This window comes from Equus caballus, chromosome 4 (assembly GCF_041296265.1).
Source record: "Equus caballus isolate H_3958 breed thoroughbred chromosome 4, TB-T2T, whole genome shotgun sequence".
Taxonomy (NCBI): domain Eukaryota; kingdom Metazoa; phylum Chordata; class Mammalia; order Perissodactyla; family Equidae; genus Equus; species Equus caballus.
Genome location: NC_091687.1, coordinates 33670755 through 33683858, shown reverse-complemented (window position 1 = coordinate 33683858; position 13104 = coordinate 33670755). Strand labels below are relative to the sequence as shown.

The following is a 13104-nucleotide window of genomic DNA, read 5'->3' as shown; positions in this document are numbered from 1 at the left end:
GAATTTTTAAATTCATGAGACTCTGTGAGATAACCAAGGAATGTAGAAGAATTTGAAGGTTGAATTCTGGGATACTCTTAAGTCAGGAAATTAGAGAAAGGAGGAATGACATCAGTGTGAACTAAAAAGTGCCCAGGTATGTAGGAGAAAAATCAGGAGTTGTAGTATACAAGTTAAAGAAAGAAAGGAAAGGACAAGGGATTATCAGCAGTGTCATTCAGCTAATGTGTCATGAAAGATGATAAGTAAAAATTAACAACAAAAGTTTATAGTTGACCTTGATGAGACAGCGTCTTTGACCGTGGGAGCCACAGCACAATTTGGGTGGATTCTTAAAATCATAAGCTCAGGGACTGGAGACAATTGTAGATAATTCTTACAAGCAGTTTTCCTGTAATGGAGACATGGGCAGTAGTAGCTGGAAGGACAGTGAGATCAAGACACTTGTTTTTTAAAAACAGCATATTTATATGCTAATTAAAATAATTGGGAAAGGAATAGTTGATGATTCAGGAGAGACATGGGACAGTCCATACCCTATTGAAGAAAATGTTGGTGACACTTCATTTTGTTCTCTAAAAACAGGCTACTTTTAAAACATATATTAATAAAAGTGGCTTATTTTGCATAATAAATTCTTATCTGGTTCATTATCAGTTTCAACTATTGTCTAGATGGAAAGAGAGGTTAAAAAGATATAAGAATGTTTTCAAGGAGGAATATGTTCAGTTTGATATAGTGATACAGGTTGTAAGTACTATATATGTTTAGCAAATTGATGTGTAAGGATTTGGAAATGAAGTTCCAGAAAGTTTAAATATAATAACCTCAGGGTTGTATAAGTAGATAATTAAAAAACTGATCCAAGTCTCCTGCTTTTCAGTTCAATAGTGTTTGTGCTACAACTTGCCTGTATCCAACACTATTATTTAATAATAATTAAAATCTATTTCACATTGTATGTGGAGCACTATTCTAAACATTAGTGATCTGTGGAGGTTCACAGAGTGGTAGAAGTTACACTGTAATATAAGGTAATATATGATGTAATATTGCCAAACACGTATTCTACAAACAGCCTTCCTGGAATGAAGAAGATATCTAAAAGTCACTGAGTTCTACACTGGTCAGCAGTGTCCTTCTGGAAGGGTAAAAAGGAACTTCGTCATGAGACAATTTGGTTGTGTCTTTGGATATGCATAAATATGGAAGGAACTTTACAAGGGGGCATAGCTTATGTAAAGGCAGTTTTTTCTGGGATTAAACACAGTCAACTATTGTTTTGGTTTAAAAAGTTCTTTTTGAACAGATCTTTTATGTAGTTGGTTTATTATTTGCTAAATTATTGAGGAGATAAAAATTTTTATGTGCAACTGCTTGTTTTATGACTTCATTTAACTAAAATTTGGCTCTAATTCCTTGGATCTTATTAAAGGAATTTTTACAGTGAGATTCTTTCAATATATGTATAAAATATAAATTTAAGGACATTTTTAAATGAATGTCATTGGATGTTTTTTAACAGAATATTTGACAAATTCCTCTCTATTTCGTAAGAACTAGTAACAGACATTTTGCATTTTTCTAACAGTCTTTTAAACTGATTTAAATTCTATTCAAAAGAGGCATAAATTAGAACTAAAGTGCTTTTTACTTATAAAGAAAGATACTCGTAAAGGAGTTTATTTGACTAAAGCCACAATGAGCCAGACACAGTCTAGAAAATAAGATACATACTTCCGTGATCCCAATGGAATGGTGAAGCAGAAAGAGCAATAGAAGTGAACTTGTCTGTGGGTATATGTATTCTGTAAAAATGTAAGTAGCGTTGTTTTGAAAAAGAATCTTAATTTTTATTAAGTAATGCTAAATCTTAAAATATAAAATATAACTTTTGGGGCCGGCCCTATGGCACAGTGGTTAAGTTTGCACATTCCGCTTTGGCGGCCCGGGGTTCGCTGATTCAGATCCCGGGTGCAGACATGGCACCGCTTGGCACACCATGCTGTGGTAGGCATCCCACATATAAAGTAGAGGAAGATGGGCACAGATGTTAGCTCAGGGCCAGGCTTCCTCAGCAAAAAAGAGGAGGATTGGCAGTAGATGTTAGCTCAGGGCTGATCTTCCTCAAAAAAATAAAATAAAATAAAATATAGCTGTAATGGGTCATGGGGCTTAGAGTTAGAAGACCTGGATAGGTTTTAGCTCTTTCTCTGGCATGTCCTGTCCATGCACCATTAGAACAATTATTTCCTCTTTCTAAGTCTAGGTTTTCTCATCTGAAAATTAGTGATAATCCCTCTGGTTCTCCTTAAGGATCACATTGAATGATAGAGGGAAAGCTCCTTGCATGTTAGAAAGGACAACATTGATGTTATGACAGGCTTCAAAGAGAGACCAAACATAATTTATTATTGAGTTAATTGAAGGTCTTTAAAAATATAATTATATTTAGGCATCTTATGAAGAATTTCTGCTGCCACAGATAACAGGAAAATTACTTAAACGTCAATAAGAAATCATAACTTGTCATCTTTGCATCTTGCTTCCAGGTTAATATTAAATAAATGTACTTCTCTTCTTTATATGAGAAAACTGAGGGGAAAAAGTTTATATATCATTGGTTTAAACTAAGCAGGTCGTTTATTACTTGTAGGAATTGTTAGTTATAACTTAATTAAATTAAGTTAGAATAAGTTAAGGATGTATGCATTTGACCAATGTAGACTTGTGAAGGAAAAAAATAATAATTTGGCCCTCTTGCATAAACTAACACATGCTATCATTTAAGGATTTGAGAAAAACTCCAGTATAGAGAAAAGGGAAAGAGTGCAGCTCTTCCATGCAATGGGGCCACAGTGTTCTTTAGCCTTTCTACCCCAGGTATGGTTCAAGGACCAGCAGAAGCATAATCTGGGAGCTTGTTAGACATGCAGAATCTCACGCTTCTTCCCAGATTTCTAAATGAGAATCTGTATTTTAACAAGAATCCCAGTTGATTAGAATGCACGTCAAATCCTGAGGAGGTCTTCTCTAGGGTGTTTTGTTTCAGACCCCCTCGCTTCTCCCCCACCCCCGACATGAGCATTTGGAGGTGACAACAGGAACCCCTTATGATTGCAAAGCATTAGAGCTACAGTTGGGTCTCCAAATGGCACATTAACCTTTAAATTATTAGTAAGACTGTAATAAATCTGATTTAGGTGGAAGGTAGATAAACCAACATAAACAAGAATCACTAGTTTGAAGAGTCATTAATTAAGTGTTTATTAGGCTTCTTCTGTGCAAGAAGTGGTGATGAATTGCAGCTGTGATTTAGACATTATTCTTATCTGCAAGTGCTTCTGGTCTTTTTAAGGGACAAACTAACTGCAAAAAGATTAATACCATTGGATTAGGGTAAATAAAACCAAACATTTAAAAGAATTTCAGAGGAGGTTGAGTATGAAGTTGAACTTTGAACACTGGAGGAAATTTAGAGCTTATTGAATGCAGTATATGTTGGCACTGGAGGATTTTTGATCATGAAATTGACCTAACTTAATTGTGATTTAGGGGGAAAAACACAGTAGGCTACATTATGTGGTAGGGATAGGTGGGGGGGGGGGGCAGAACACAGTTGTTTATAAGACTGTTATAGTAATTTAGAGAAGTAGTAATATTGATCTTGGCCCAGCTGACAGTAGGAATAAATATTTGAGGAGGAAGAATAGAAAATTTGTGTGATAGAATCTATAAAGCTTTAAATTTAGCTGGATATTGGTGTGAGGGAAGTGAAATAGACTTAGAAGTACTAATTGTTTTTAAATAGGGGAAAAAGGAGTAAGGGAATAGGAAGGGAAACAAAAAACGATTCTGATATTTTGAGCCTGGGGCCTAGGCCATGTCATTAAAGTCATTAAAAGTCAGTAGGATGAGGGGCTGGCCCAGTAGTGTAGTGGTTAAGTTCACATGCTCTACTTCAGCTGCCTGGGGTTTGCAGGTTCAGATACTGGGTGCAGACCTACACACTGCTTGTCAAGCCTTGCTGTGGCAGTGTCCCACATAGAAAATAGAGGGAGATTGGCACAGATGTTAGCTCAGGGAAAATCTTTCTTAAGTGAAGAGAGGAAAATTGGTGACAGATGTTACCTCAGGGCCAATCTTCCTCACCAAAAAACAAACAAAAAAAGTCATTAGGATGAGATGGTTGGGGGTAGGGGTGTGGGGGACTGACAATACCAAGCAGGTTATTGGAAATTCTGAACTGTGACTTAGGAGAGGCAGTTGCGTTTTAGGTGTCTATTTTGAAGTCATTAGTAGAGAACTAACAAGTCATGAAAGAAAAACAATTTATAGGAAACTATAAATAGAAAACATTATTTTATTGCTTATGCCCTATAAATACTGCCTGAAATTAAGGATAACATTATTCTATGACTCTTTTTAATCTTGCTTTTGGAAGTCTATGTGCATATTCTGATGAAAATTCTCTGCACGTGTCTACCAGGATTATCCTTCTTGGACAAGTGATTAGAGAACCCTTTCTGGGGGAAACCTAGCGAAAAGTTAAACAGATAATTGACTTCTGTTCATTTTGAATGAAAAGCCAAACTGAAAACTTCCTGAATCAGTGGAAGTTAGATTTCAGATCAGCTGTTGCACTGGGTCTCCAGTGTGATAAATGAAAAAAAACCCAAAAAAACAAAAAACCCCCCCAAACAAAAAGCAAAACATATTCAGACCAATTATTTTAAATTTCATAATGGCAAAATATCAAGATTGAAGAGGTGATTCAGATAACCTCCAGGAAAAATAGAAGATACATTCAAAGGCTTTGGGATCTGACATGAGACTTCTCAAGCGTGACTTTGGAAGTTGGAAGGTAGTGTATAAATGCCTCAGATCTCTGACAGTGAGTTCTGTTCAACTCAGAATTCAATAGTTAGCCCAACTATCAGTAAAGGTAAAGTACAGACATTTTCACACATGGAAAATTTCAAAACTTTAATTCTCGGTCACCCTTTCTTAGGAAGCTTCTGGAGATGTGCTCACTAAATAAGATAATAAATCAAGGAGGAAGACATGGGATTCAGGAAAGATGGGATTCATAATAGGAGAGAAGTAGAAGGAAATTTGAGAAAGCTGTTTCTTAGGCCAGAGACCAGCCAATCTATATTGTAGGAAGAGGGAGAAAGACCCTAGGAGGGATGTCTCCAGGATAAAAACAAAGAACAATCTGACAGAATTTCACTTGAAAATTTTATGGAGGCGTTTTTCAGAAAGTGTAGAAAGATTTGATCATGATCTTAAAGAAAACTAATCAAATGTCACAACTGGGCAATTACTAATAAAAGCAATGTTTTTTTCAAGAAAGAAAGTATAATCAGAGAACACTGCTTTCCTAAATAGGGAAAAATATTTACCTTGCAATAGTAATGGAATCGTTGAACACAGCTTTCATAAAAATGGGCATAATTATAATGTTAGGAGCTTGGTAGAAGGGAAAGAGTTGGCATAAGAAAACTAAAATTCTCAACTTCTGTAAAGAGGAATTCAATGGAAATGTCTGAGAATGATTTTTTAAAGGATAGTGTATGCTTAATATTTATAAATATGAAAATGAATAGAAAATATACTACTAAGTGTGTTATTATGGGGGCTAGATTGGGGGGAGACAGGAGATGGGAGAAGAGACTGATGGGCTTACAGACGCCTTTTAACATTACTTTCTGACATACGTATGCTTAACTTTGATTAATATAATTAATTTTTAAAGGTAATATTGTTATATTTTAAGTTATTCTCATAACTCTTTCCTCTATACATGAATTGTGGTGATCTTAGCTTGAGGGATTATTTGCTACTCTCATACTATTTACATTCAGTAGTAGGTGGTGTACTGAGATATGACTTTGAGTTTTTTAAAAATTAAATTCACATATTTGATTGAAAACAAATCCACATTCATTTGTGACATGGTGTTTTAATTTTAAACATTCCTTGAGATTTGAAAAAGAGAACTTCTCAATACTTTAAAAGGAGTTAGGAAAATAATTGTCAACAAATCAATCTTCCCCAGAATTATCCTCTCAACTATGTCTAAGGAAGTTTATTCTATTATGGCATTGGTCTTCTGGAAATGTACTAGATATTTATAATGTTAGCCTTTTTTAAAGGTCAGTAGGAAAAATTATCATAGCAAAGCTTTTGAGAATATAAAAGGACTCATTCTTACTCAAAGTAAGAATTTACAAGTACTCATAATCATAAATATGAATCTAACATGTGATGGACTATATAAAGCATCTGCTATTGAAAGCTAGCCAAATAAGAATAAACCTGTGATTTAAAATCATGGATGTAGAGGGAAATGTGACAATGTAAAATTGCCACACTGCTACTCCACATCCTGTCCTGGCAAGAACATAGCTCTGATGATATAATAGGCTTTATTTGTTTCTAATTTGTTTCCCTATGAGATATCATGTGATTTATTATTGACATAGATAATGTACTAAGACCTAATGAACAGAATGATCTCTAACATTCCATTGCAGAAGAGCAAATGAGAATTTAATTTTTTTTTTTCCTGATTTGACTTGCATTTGCAGGAAGGAAAACGTTTAGGGTTGAACTTCTCACCAAAGTAGAAGGATAATATAATGTTGAAGTAGTCTTTTGTAGGGATTTTAGGTTTGAATAACGTTCTTTTTTTATATAGTTGATATTGCTTGAACAGTTAGCTCTGGAGACTAAATGTATATAAATAGAAAATAATTGGCATTTTGAATAGGTGGAGGTGAGCTATCATGGTAACCAAAATCTTTTCGTATGATCTCAAGCCTCAGAAAATGAACTGAAAGGTCTCCTGGGGTCAATTCAAGATGAGTTAATTTTCCAAAGTTTGCATCCAAGAAAGAATACTTGCTGCCTTGGCCTAAAAGCTGGAGAAGCAAATACAGGTTCACAGAGAGCCAAGGGCTCCCTGAGCCACAACATTGGGGGCTAATTTTCATTTTAGAATCAACAGTTTGATCTCTTTATTCAATTCCTGACTAAACTGAGAACAGGCTTTCTTGGAGAGGAATGGTTTGGTAGCCAAAACATTTCTGGAAGCTGTGGGAGGAAGGAATTCCATAGAAAGAATATTTGGATACTAACAGTCAGCATGAAAGTGCTGGGAATTCAGAGATCAAGGAGGAAAGCTGAATTTATGGAAAAGGCAGGAATAAAAACTCTTTCGCTTCTTTACTTAGACAGCTTTGCAGAGAACACACTGGAGATGTGACCATGTTCAAGAAACCTCAGAACAGCCCTACTGATATAATGGCTATTTCCTTGAGGAGGAGAGGAGTGGGTGGGGTAAGAATTTGTGCCAAATGTCCTGAAATGGAAGGGAAAGGCGACCGGGTTTTGATCTGGATCCATTTTTAGTTGTAAACTTTCTCTGCTGAGGAATTCCACTTTAGATTGGAGTTAATTGGAAATTGACTTTCCTCAAAGGGGATTTTCTTTTTACCTCATGAAGTTTGCCTTTAATAACCTTGAGTTTCTTATTTGAAAAAAAAAAAAAACTTGCCCTTAAATGTTCTTTTTTAAAAGATGTGGGAAGCCATTTTTTAGCTATGTAGTCTTCTGGTGAAAGAAACTGTCAACTCCACCCAGTTGAGCATTTCTGGCAATAAATGCAGGATTCCAAAGGTATGGGATTTTGTTCATTTAATGGTCAAACGTTGAGGAAGTCTGTGTTGTTTAATCCTAAATTTATTAGATTCAACGTGACTAACCACTCCCTTCCTTTCTGGGGTGAAGAGGAAGAATGTAGATCATCAGGTCAAATGTTTCTTCAGGCTGAGTGAACAATTGTATTGGGGATAGTAAAGGGAGATACAAAGAATTCTTTTCAGAACAAAAGTTTATTTCAAATAGGAACAGGGATTATCTGATTCTTAGCCTTTGCCTCACACAGAGGGGCATCTGGTTGTGAGTGAGTAGATTCATTTTTGCTGCACTGCACCACTAAGGGCTAACTGGTTTTGTGAAGCCCACTTAACGGTTCTGGACCTCACTGAATTGGTAACATGTAAATCAAACGGGATTATTGATAAGATCTCCCTTTAGCTTTAATTGCTTTATGCTGTATTTCTGTTCTTCCTAGAGAGGATAGAGACTGCCTGCTCCAAAGGAACAGAGCAATGGCCAAGAATAGATAGGTGAATGACGATTTGTTACTTGATGCCTCAATTTTAAGAACGTTAAACACAAGGTTCTAAGGCCATAGATCACCGGTGCTGGAAGGAGCTTAGTGACCATTTGGTTTCTCTACCCCCGCATATTGATGAGAGAACTGAAGTGGCAATATTGGACTTGCTAAAGGAAATACAGATAGGAAGTTCTTTCCATTTTACTATCAAAGATATTTAAGAGTCTACTACTTTAAGTATTATTGTTCTTTGTCTCAAATATATTTTCATTTTTGTTGTGAGTGAGCATTTCCTCTCCACTAGGCTGTAACATCCATGAGAGTGGAACTTATCAGTTTTTGCAGCACGTGCAGAGTATCTGGTGATCTCAGATGAGTCAGTTGTTTGCCTTCAAAAGTCAAGTTTTATGAGGGTAGTGACTCACTTTCTTGTGCTAGAAATGAGAAATTATTCTAAACATCGTTATTAACTGTATGTGGGAAACATACAGTTTTCCCTGTTAATCTTGGTAAGATATCAGGAGATGTCAATGCTTACTTTGTACATACCTTTCAGAAAATACACACATACATAGAAACATATGAAAATATCATGTTGTTTATAGGGTTTTTGATCCTCAGAACCATCCTGTGGATCTATAGTGGTTTATGGATCATGAACATCTTTTCTGTGTCATCATTGAATTAAAATCTATCATGTGCATGATTTCCATATTTAAACTAGTGGAATAAGTGAATAATCATATCTTTGCCTCATTTATTTCAGAAGTAATTAGCTTGTAGATCTTCCAAGAGTATATTGCTAGAATGAGAGCAGGAATTTGAGGGCCTGGATGATTGAGTCAGATTATAAACCGAGAAAGAGGTGGTAGGATGATGAATTGCTAAAAAGAATGGTTCGAAAGAGTGATAGTGTGGATTAGGTCAGAGGTTTGGCAGAAAGAACAAAGAATACATTTAGGACCTAGAGGTAAATGCTGCGGTCATGTGAGGGAAGGTGGGGCTGGTTAAGGACCTACAGAGCAGGCCTCCTCTGAATGGCATGTGTGGAGTAACACTCACCCCACCAACCAAGGGGGGAAAAGAGATAGAGGTCCTGTTCAAAAGGATCGTAAACTTTGGATAATCTTAAAAATCACGTGCCTGAGACTTGTCAGTTTAGGAGAAGAAAAAATAAAGCTCTCAAATATATTGTCAGTTATTAGTCATTAAGGTTCATGAGTTTGTAGCCTGTGGAGCCAGAATGCATCTCTGATTCCTGAGGTCCTGGGAGTGTGTTAGCCATAGGTGTTAAGGTGCAGGCTCTGGATTTAACTTTTCTTCCTGGGCTTTAGTTGATGATCTCGTGGAAACAAAATTGACTTTGCTTGGTTTGGCAGAAATGCAAGAAAGATAAGCTGCTTGGGGAAGAGGAAACCTGTTCCAATCCCAGTCCCAAGGTCTTTTCAAAATGTGTGCATCAGCCCAAGAAATTTTCATATGTAATGCCTAAGTCTAATTATTTAGTTTGGCTTCAAAGGATTGATGAAGCATACTTTGTTTTGATGCTAACATTGTCACAGCCAACATTAGATCATTCTGAAATGATAATACTTCAGGTTAGTCACTATTTTTGCAGCTGTTTTTCCTTGTCAAATTTGTTTGAAGCTAAACCCAGTAGAAGTGGTTGTGGTAAAAGAAAATAAAACAAATGACTATGTCAAATTTGTATTTATTTTACTCACTGTGTAAGTAGAAACAAAAAATGAGTTGCAAGATCCTTAAACATCTCCCTCCTCCTCTTGGCATTGCCATAATTCACCATCTTTTAGAGACTGCTGGGTAGTCTCCCTGCCCCTGCCTTTCCCTTTCTCATCCATCCTCAACACTGCAGCCAGACTTATTTTTCTAACACTCACTTGTAGTCTTAATCACTTTCCTGCATAAAACCTTTTAGTGGCTTCCCATTACCTATGTATTAACCAAACTCTCCAGCCTGCCGTCTCAGGCACTGATTATCTGGAGGTTGCCTTTACGTCCAGCCTCACTTCTCAGTGCCCCCACATATTCTCTATGTTCCAGTATGCCGAATACTTCAATTCCACAAATATCTGTTAAGTACTTAATTTATCTCAGACTCTGAGCTATGTAGGTGCTGGGGATTCAAAGATAATAAGACATAGTCTTTGTCCTTAAGGAGGTCTCACTCCAGAGTAGGAGACGTACTAAAAATGCCATGTGTGAGTGCAACATACGGTGATATCTGTCCTTGTATATTTTAGTGTTCTTCTGCCTGGAATAAGCTGTTATTTGTCTCTTTCCTATAAATCTTCTATCTGTCCTTCAAGACTGTTCTCATTTATAACCTCCTTTTGTAAGGTGATGAACGATTAATTACTTGAAAGGTTTGTTAACCTTTTGTGTATACTTAGATGAGAATTTATTTCACCTATGTTGTGTTTTATTTACAGATCTATTTGCACATTGACCTGTAAGCCACTTGAAGGCAGGGCCTACTCATCCCACAACCTTAATTACATGCTCAATACTTAACTCGTAGTAGGTGCTTATAAACATTTGTGGACTGAATAGCTTTTTAATATTATTCCAACATTATAAAATAATACACACGTTCTAATTTTCATAAGTCAGATTTAATGAAAGATGAGACAATATTTTTCTTTAATAGAACTTATTTAGATCAACTCAGAGTTTAATAATCATATTCAAAATAATAATTAGTATTTATTGAACTTTTTCTACATTCAAGGCATTGTTCCAAGAACTTTATGTAAATTACCACCTTTAATCATGAGTTGAGAAATACTATGACTTCCTTTTTATAGATTTTGTATAGAGTTTAAAAAATACATCATCATCGTTATAATAGTTGATAGTTACATAGCACTTACTGTGTGCCAGACACTATTTTAATGCTGATCATATATGAACTCATTTATTCCTCACACTTACATGATTTATTACATAGTTTCTATTTTTATCCCCATTTTATAGATGGGAAAACTAAGGCACAGAGAAGTTAAGTTTCTTGCCTTAGATCACACAGCTAGAGTTATGAGGCTAGGATATGACCCACGTGGTGTGGATGTAAAGCTCACACTCTCACTCATTAGGCTAAGACTGGTTTCATTTTGTAATTAACATTGCAAAGCATGGTTCAAAGTAGTTGATTATTATCTATGAGCACTTGAAATAATAAGGATTTATATCATATACCCTACTTTCCTCTATTAGTTGGGTCAAGATATACTCTTGGAAATCCCCTTATATACTTTCCATTTTGCCTATTTTGTTCTTTGTTTAAACAAGAAGAAATCCTATGGAAGATATAGAATCGCCTGAATGAATAAAAGTTTGTGTGAAACATTTTCTCTTGTTAAGGATTTAGGTTATATCTGTCTTATCTGTTCTGTCGGTTCCATTCTTCTCTCCTCAGTTCTACTTTAAAACCAGTATGGAATGTTTATTGGATATTAGCCCTGCAAAAATAGGCTTACTGCATTGGGAGATGCTAAAATCTATTATTCCATTCTGTCTCTGGTCTGAAAAACTATTAAAATTATGTTTAGCTTAATAGAAAAATAATTAGTATAGAGTTCAGACTTCCATCTTATGTACATAAGGCATGATTCATAAATATTAATAAGACATTTATGTTTAGTAAAGCCACACTCATTTGAGATAGTACTCTCAAAGACAGATAGTATTCTGTCTTTTTCAGCGTACAGCCTTTTGGTTTGTCAAAACTAAGACAAAAATCTGTGTAAGTTACTAAGGGAAATAATGTTTAACCATTGTAAGTTAGAAAAAAGAGTGAAAGGAATTTTCAAAAATATGAAATAATAATATAGTTCACACTTGATGGATGGAATATATAGGCTTTAAATTTAAGGGACTCAAATATCCATTTTACAGAGGTTGAAAACCGCCAGGATACGTTTTAGAAGTTTCTTGATGCCTGTTTCTGAGACATTATCTCTTTTTATCTTTCTCATCAATTAATAATGAATTGCTTGAAAATAATGATTTAATTTCAAAGTCTGGTAACATACAGTGGACTTTAATACATGATGAGTGATATTATTACCTTATTGGTATTTATTACTCTAGGGTTGTAGAAATGAGAGAGTATGATAAGTACTTGGGATAAAATCTGTTGAAAAGATATGGGTTCCTGTAAACCCAGACCTAAATTTAAATAGGAGTCCGTCCATGTCATAGTTATAAATGAAACAAAGAATTAGCATCTACAGACAAGTGTCAAAGAGAAGGGGAGACTGGGACTAAGGTTATATTATCAGCTCTGCCACCACATGCTTTTGTGACTTTAGGGCATGTGACTTCACCTTGCTGGAATTAAGTAACTTCCTTTGTAAAATCATGAATTTGCATTAATTGATTTTCAGGGTCCCTTCCCACTTCACAGTTCTGATTCTATTACTGGTTCAGGATCATATCTCTTTCAGAATCCATTTTCTTGGCTTCAGCCTCTTTGTCTACATCTTCCTGAATATATGAAGTAAGCACAGTGTAATCCTCCAAACAAGGGCATCAGTCTAAACACTATCAAAAGTAGGAGGGGAAGAAATGCTATGAGATTTATCACACACTTGGTTTGATGCTTATTTTGCATATATTGATTAATTTAATCAGTTTGAAAGTATTACCATAGGTAGATGCTTTAATTTATAACTTTATGATGAATACAGGTTGTGAAATATTTTGCATTTATTTGCTTTTGAATTAACATTTTATATTTATTTTAATATCATTCATTTGTTCATATGTAAGATAAATATTGTATCCACAAATATGATAAATTATGTGTATTTCTAAATGAGAATGTGCTAAAAACTGTATATTATATGCATATATCTAATTGGAGTTTTCATGCTGTATATATGTATTTACATAGTAAG

The 13104-nt window shown here is 35.2% G+C and overlaps 1 protein-coding gene across 1 annotated transcript in view; it reads left to right on the top strand.

The window, feature by feature from the left end:
* SEMA3D (semaphorin 3D) overlaps window positions 1–13104 on the top strand; it is a 188297-nt gene that overhangs the window by 71784 nt on the left and 103409 nt on the right. The window lies entirely within an intron of this gene.